Genomic DNA, 7,794 nt, shown 5'->3' with positions numbered 1-7,794 from the left:
GACTTACTTTACTGGTGGCTCAGTAGGTGGAGCATTCAGCCCACATGCTGGGTCTGTGGGTCCTTTGCAGTGGTCATGACTCCCACCTATGGCCCTTTTCTGTGTGTCATTCTCACACACTCTCTCCCCCGTCATATCTTCAGCTTCAGCTCTTTGGTCCTATAAATTAAAGGCATAGAAAGCATACATACATTTAAAAATAGCAGTGCATGTGTATTTCATATTGTATTTTGTATTGTGTAGTGTCCACCTACTGCTTTTATTATGTAAGGAATCTGCATTTATTGTATTCTGTATTCCACTTTATATTTTATTGCTTGTTAAGTGTAAGACTGCAGATGGAAATTAACATGCAATCTGGTGCAATCAAGTTTTCATTTCATGTAAATGGTCAGAGGAACCACTGAATGCATCCTCACCGGAAACATCACAAACCAGCATTATGGGACGCCCACGGACCAGTACAGGAGGACTCTACAGCAGGTCATTAAAACTGCCCTGATTATCATCGATACCCATCTACCATCAATGAAATCTGAGGCGTGAGGATCGTGTACAACACCCACCCCAACCACATCCTGTTCATCTTGCTGCCATCTGACAGGAGATACAGAAGTATCCACTGCTGTACCATCAGCAGACTGGAATGATGGAGTGCTGAGGATGAATTAAGTATATTGATTAAATAAAAACTAAAAAATGATTATATGACTAGCAATTTCCATTTCTGTCAGAACCCTCTGCTTTTTGTTGACCATCGTTGCACATCCACAGCATCAGATCTTCACGCTCCATCCTCTTAATGGAAATCTCTTTGAGTCAGCAGGCTCTCATTGCATTCTTAATTTGTCAATCTAAAATCTGACATTCTGAATTAATTTACCAAATACCTTCAGAGGTCTATCTCCTCTTTTGCAAACAAGCATTCATATAGAAAAATGCCTTAATTATAAGAAGCCACTTAAGTCATTTCTGCTATCTGATTCTAAGATGGAGGTCTCAGTCTAATAGAACTACAACGCACCATTTCCTCGCTCTTGTTTCCCATGTTACCATGCCAGGCACATGCACTTACATATCTGATGTAATAACAAGCAGAGGGTGACAAAATGGCAGAGTGATATGGAGTGTGGAGACCCCACAAAATACTGTACACTCAGTGATTTATGGGGAAAACTTCAATTACTTGAAACGCAAAGGTTATAAATGCAAACTGTGCTCCTGCCTCACACTTTAAATAACTTCTCATGAGAAATGAAGGTAAAATGTTTTCCCGCCGGGCTCACTTTGTTCATTTAAAGGTGTGTTTTGCTTCATTTTTCTGCTGGGTCCTGTCAGGTTGTTGGCCTTGGCAGTCCTGCTGTTTAGTTAAATGCTGCAGAGATGTGAAGGAGGAGTTGTTGGAACTATACATACATATGTTAGGGAATTGTGGGAATTGTGGTTGTGAGAACCGACCAAAGCCAAATACATTACTGAGATAACGGCTATTTTTAAAGAGGTATTAAGTAATCCTGTAGCAACACTGATACAACTATAATGTCCACCAACAGGATAACAACCAGCGGCCCCTTAAGATGGGGTGTTTACTGTATTCACATGATAAAAATGAGCCTCTACTGTGGTATTTATGACCTTAGAAGTAGATTATCCTAATAGCTCTGAGTTCACAAGTGTTGATATACAGTGGCATTTAAAAAAATGGCAGAGGCAGTTAAATTCTGTTGTTGTGCTGTTCTTTTTCATTCATTTTCTTTTCCTCTCCCAAGTTGAAGCAATGAGCTCAACTAGGAGGGCGTACTGCGTGGGAGGTTCACGTGTGATCCGCCATCATTCCAACCACCCAAGTTTCAAAACCAGAGGGGGGGGGGAGGGGGCTGCCCTTACTACGTGCACTCACGCGACAGGTTACATGCAGGAGAGCCAGTTTCAGTCAGGGTTGACACATCTGTGTGACAAAACCAGCCCAACTCAAAATATGTCCTTACAAAAGCATATACACATACACAGTTTTTAAAGTCCAACAATTTCCCCTAACCAGTTCTTTCACTGAGGTTCTAAAACGACCTTGTTTAATTACCTACAGTATATTATCACAAATAAAATATTACTTATAATGTTTTTACTTCACATGCATGTCCTGTAGTTAAAACAATACCTTACTGGAACTCAGATACCTTATCATGTTACTTTACTATATTTGAATCATATACTTTATGCTATTACTATGTAATTACATCTCCACAGACAGACAAATAGCATTAAAAATAACCAAACAGACTCATTTCACAGTTACTGGATCCAATTTATGAAAAAGATCCCATCCTCAACTCCCCCCCACTACCGCCAACTAGTAGTGACAAGTGACATCACAATCTGGCTCTTGTCAAACTCGCTCAAATCCTTACATTTGCCCGTTTTTCCTGCTTCTAACACATCAACTTTGAGGACAAAATGTTCACTTGCTGCCTAATATATCCCACCCACTTACAGGTGCCATGATGAAGAGATAATCAGTGTTATTCACTTCACCTGTCAGTGGTCTGAATGTTATGCCTGATCGGTGTATGTGAGTGTTTCGGAGGCTGAGACACATACTGCAAATGACATACACAACTTTCACCCTCTATGCGTCTCCCAACTGTCACTGCATCAGGACGCACAGACAGTTTGGGGATCCTGTGTTTTCCTCAAAGAAAACATGCCGTCTGTTACTGCAGAGGCTCAAATAAGAAATCAGCAGCTCAACTATCCTGCCAAAAGCTGATGATGACTCTTTTTAGTTCATTTATTTTGGGGGAAAATTTGATGGTTATGTTTCCCATGTTTTCTGTGTGTAATTGCGCACAATTTTATTTCTTATCACAGTGAAACAAATGATAAACATCTGCAATTAAAAGAAAGTAAAACAGAAACATGATCTTGTTTTATAGCATGTTGTTTGTTTATTTTAAACTATTTAGATTTGCCTGTGGCAAAAATAATTCTTCACAATCCAGGAACGAAATTGTTGCCTTTTTAATCTTCATATTGCAACATAAACGTGATCTAGAAATGATCCAGAAATTAAATAAACAGCACTGTTTTGTTACTGGAAACACCATTATAAAATTGAACCCTAACAATCTCGATCACATCATGTCGAGGTTAAAATCTGCCAGGAGGACGCAGAGGGCAGGGAATCATGTCAGGGTACTGACAATATATGTTTATACTTCAAACTTTTCTTATTAGAATCTCAAAAGAATAATGCATCCACAAACACTTGAAAAGAAACAAGTTTTTGTTTGTTTATCAGAGATTATTTAAAGATTATGAGAAGATATTTCCTGCAGCCCCCACAGCACCCCTCTTCCCATGCTGTTATTTGTGGTTATTTGTGCAGATTTAGAAGTCGCTGAAGTCTTCTCACTCACAAACATAGTCATGCTTATTGATACCAATCTGTAATGTAGGTAACTGTGGTAAATAACTAACCGATTAATCTTTTAGTCAATAATTATTGAATTCATAATTGATCAAGATCCTTTGGCTTCACTTTTGGGGAGCTGTGATCATGTCCATTTCTAATATATGTCCTTAAAATAAACAGAAAAGTAACACAAAGAGACACAAGAAGACAAACATGACTACAGAGACACAAAAGGACAACAATGGGACAAAAAAAACTATGAGGCGACACAAAACATACACACAAACAGACAGAACAACAGAGACATAAAACTGCCACAAGGAGACAAAGAAATTACTAAAAGTAGACACAAACTACACTAAGAGACACAAAAGTACCACAGAGACACAAATAGACATTACGGGACAAAAATGACTACAGTGACACAAAAGATAACAAGAGGACAAAAAACTATGATGAGACAGAAAACACACAAAAAGACACTGAAAAGAGATATTAAACATGGAAAAAAGCACCAGAAGGAAGGAGACATAAACAAGTACAAAGGGACATTAAACACACACAATTAGATAAGAAACTATCACAAGGAGATAAAAAAAATTACTTCTGAGACCACTAAAAGTACCACAACAGGACAAAAACAACAATGAGCAGTCACAAAACACACACACACAAAGAAACACAAAATACCACAAAAGACAAAAAAACTACCACAAAGAGACAAAAACTACTTTGAGGAGACACACAAATAGACCACAAGGGGACAAAATACACAGAGAGACACAAAAGTCCTACAAAGAGACAAAAACTAAAACAAAGAAGCACAAAACTACCACAAGGAGACAGAAATGACTACACAGGCACTGAGGGTAACAAGAGGACAAAAACAACTATGAGGAGACACAAAACACACACAAGGACTCTGAAAAATACCACAAAGAGACATTAACACAGAAAAATGCCACAAGAAAACAAAAACAAGTACAAAGAGACACTAAACACAAATAAAACTACCACAAACAGATGTAAAACTACCAAAAGAAAAAAAAAAACAAAAAAAAAAAAACAAGAAGACAAAAAAATCAAAGACATAAAACTACCACAAATAGACTGAAAAGTACCACAGACACATAAACTGCCACAAAGAGACAAAAAAACGACCACAGTGATTCACAAAATACACAAAAAGACATAAAAGTCCTACAATGAGACAAAAACTACCACAAAGAGACAAGAACAACGAAGAAACATTAAAACTACTATAAGGAGACAAAAATTACTTCAGAGACATAAAGGTACCACAGCAGGCCAAAAAACAACTATGAGGACACACAAAACACACACACAGATGGGAAAAAGCCACAAAGAGATGAAACTACCAAAAGGAAACAAAAAATGACTATAAGGAGACACAAAATGAGATACAAAACACCACAACAGACATAAAACTATCACAAAGACAAAAACTATGATGAGGAGACAAAAAACAAACACAAATAGACTGAAAAGTACCACAGAGACATAAAACTGCACAGAGACACAAACATCCTACAAAGAGAAAAAAAAAACTACTACAAAGAAACAAAGGAGACAAAAATGACTACACAGACAAAAAAGGTAACGAGAGGACAAAAAAACAACTACGAGGAGACACAAAGCACACACAAATGGACATCCAGGGAGACAAAAATAACTATTGTTGGGAATGAGACTGCGCTGGGAGATTCTAATCTTTCCTATCTTAACAACTCTGGGAAAAGACAGTGCAGAGACACCCCCAACATCTGAGTGAAGATTTGTCCTGAACAGCCAACATATTTCACAAGTGAGAAGGTAATACTCTCATATGTGACAGCAAAGGAGTGCGTGGTGAGAAACAGACAGTGTTTGTGACTTTATTATCTGCCACTGGGGGCAGAAAAAGCCCATTTCCAGTAAAAAAAAAAAAAAGGGTTCCTGCAGTCAGTCCACTCTGAATGTCTTTCTCATTCCAAAACGCTACTTTTTGCCAAATGGATCTGTCTGACGTCCAGTGACACATCTCGGCCTGTTTCTCATTTGGTTAAACATCCACTGAGTTAGAGCACATGGAAGGGGGCTGACAGGCGAGCATTTCAGACTGATTTTCTGTCTCTGTTCTCATGCTGTAAGAGCATCCCAAATTGGCACTCTGCGGGGAGCTGGGAGGATGTGATAAAACAAGCTGACATCATCATCATCAATGGAACACAATCATCTCATCTCAAGGGGTTTGCTTGCAACACTGCGGCGGAGCGGTCCAAGAATCCAGAGGAGAAATGCAGCTGAGTTTAATTCTGTAGGTGAAGTGTAACAGTTAGCTGAGTGGCTGCTGGAGCTCCATGAGATGGATGTTATTAGATATTCAGAGTTAGGATTGTTAAAAGCCCCCTTTCTATCCAGCATGGATTATTGGAACCAGTTGGATGAGAAGAGACAAGAGAGGGGGCTCGCTGTCTGAAGTCAAGTCCACGCCGGCAGCTCAGCAACCGGTGTCTCAGCGATCAGTAGGTGAGTCTCCAAACAAGGCAGCTCAGCAGCGTTGTGTCAACATCAGATGGCTCACTGAGATGAGAGAGTGGCTAATATCTGAGAGGTACTACCTGCTGGGTTGGGTTGTATTTCAAATGAAAGCAGCAGCCAGACAGCTCCTTCCTACCTCCAAGTCATGGTCAAACCTCGCCAATGACCACAAAGCAAGGAAAAATGGCAAAAGAGATCCAAAAGTACAACTAGGAGACAAAAAACAACTAGACACAACAGTATCACAGGGAGACATAAAACTACCGCAAAGAGACATAAAACTACCACAAAGGAACATAAAACCCCCATAAGGAGACGAGGAATGACAACAGAGATACAAAAATATCACAAGCAGACATGAAAATATCACAAAGAGATACAAAAGTACCACAAAGAGACATAAAACTACCACAAGGAGACAAAAAACAACTATAGAGACACAAAACACATGCAGAAAGAGACATAAAACTCCCAAAAGGAGACCAAAAGTGACTACAGAGACACAAAAGTATCACAAGGCAACATAAAACTATTAGAAAGAGAGATTAAACTACTACAAGAAGACAAAAAATGACTACAATGACACAAACACACACACAGTTAGACATAACACTACCACAAACAGAGACACAAAAGTGTCACAAGGAGACATAAAAGTATAACAAAGAGATATAAAACTACCATAAGGAGAGAAACACAACTAGAGAGACATAAAAGTAGAACAAGGAGACATAAAACTATGACAAAGAGTTATTAAACTACCACAACGAGATAAAAAATGACAACAGAGACACAAACATACATACAAAGAGATACAAAAGTACCACAAAAGACATCAACCTACCTCAAGGAGACAAAAAACAACTGCGAAGAAACACAAAACATACCAAGTGATTTAAAACAACGAGAAGGAGACAAAAAACAACTATGAGGAGATACAAAATGGACACAAAAAGACACAAACGTGTCACAAAGAGACATAAAACTATCACAAGGAGACATGAAACTGCTACAAAGACACATAAAGCTACCACAAAGAGACAATAAACAACTAGAGACACAAAATACCCACAGATGTAAAACAATTGAGGAGACACAATAAAGAGATACAAAACTACCACAAAGAGACAAAAAATGACTACGAGGAGACACAAAATACGCACAAAGAGACATAGAACTATCACAAGGAGACAAAAAAAACAACTGTAAGGAGACTGTAAGTTCAGTCTGAACTGAACTGCTTGGGACTATCCCATCTACTGCATGGGAGACATGTTTCCCATAGCAATTCTTCAGAAAGCAGCTGTGGGAATGTTAACCAGATGTTCATTTGCCAAACCAACCAGTTTGTCCTCATCTCTGAAGCCTTAACTCTTGTAAATATAAAACAGACAGCCAGAAAACACTTTAGATAAAGCCTGATAAGTATCTTTCACATGAACTAGGTCAAGGCAGAGGTGTATATACCAACAGACCTGCAAGCCCCTGCTTTATTTGCTTGGGTGGGTACAGGTGCCCGCCCCGCACCTGTTCAGACCGATTTCAACCTGGATCTGGTGGGACCAAACACAGCCATGTAAGATGGGACAGGTTTGATATCATGACTGTACAGAGAAGAAGGACTTTTTGTTTATTAACAACTATGATGGCTGCCAGCGATGTGGAACTGTTGCAACGGTTGAATCCGCCATCATGTCAGTGATAAACGAACTGGACAGCATATTTTATCTGAAAGAGGAACAAACAACTGCGCTTAAAGCTTTTGTTGGTAGGAAAGATCCTTGCCGTACTTTCAACAGAATTTGGCAACTTAACAAATGCACAAGGTCGCATGTTTCGAT

This window comes from Lutjanus erythropterus, chromosome 18, assembly GCF_056507025.1.
Source record: "Lutjanus erythropterus isolate fLutEry1 chromosome 18, fLutEry1.hap2, whole genome shotgun sequence".
Lineage (NCBI taxonomy): Eukaryota > Metazoa > Chordata > Actinopteri > Lutjaniformes > Lutjanidae > Lutjanus > Lutjanus erythropterus.
The sequence above is the reverse complement of the archived record's forward strand: the minus strand, read 5'-3'. Positions refer to the sequence as shown.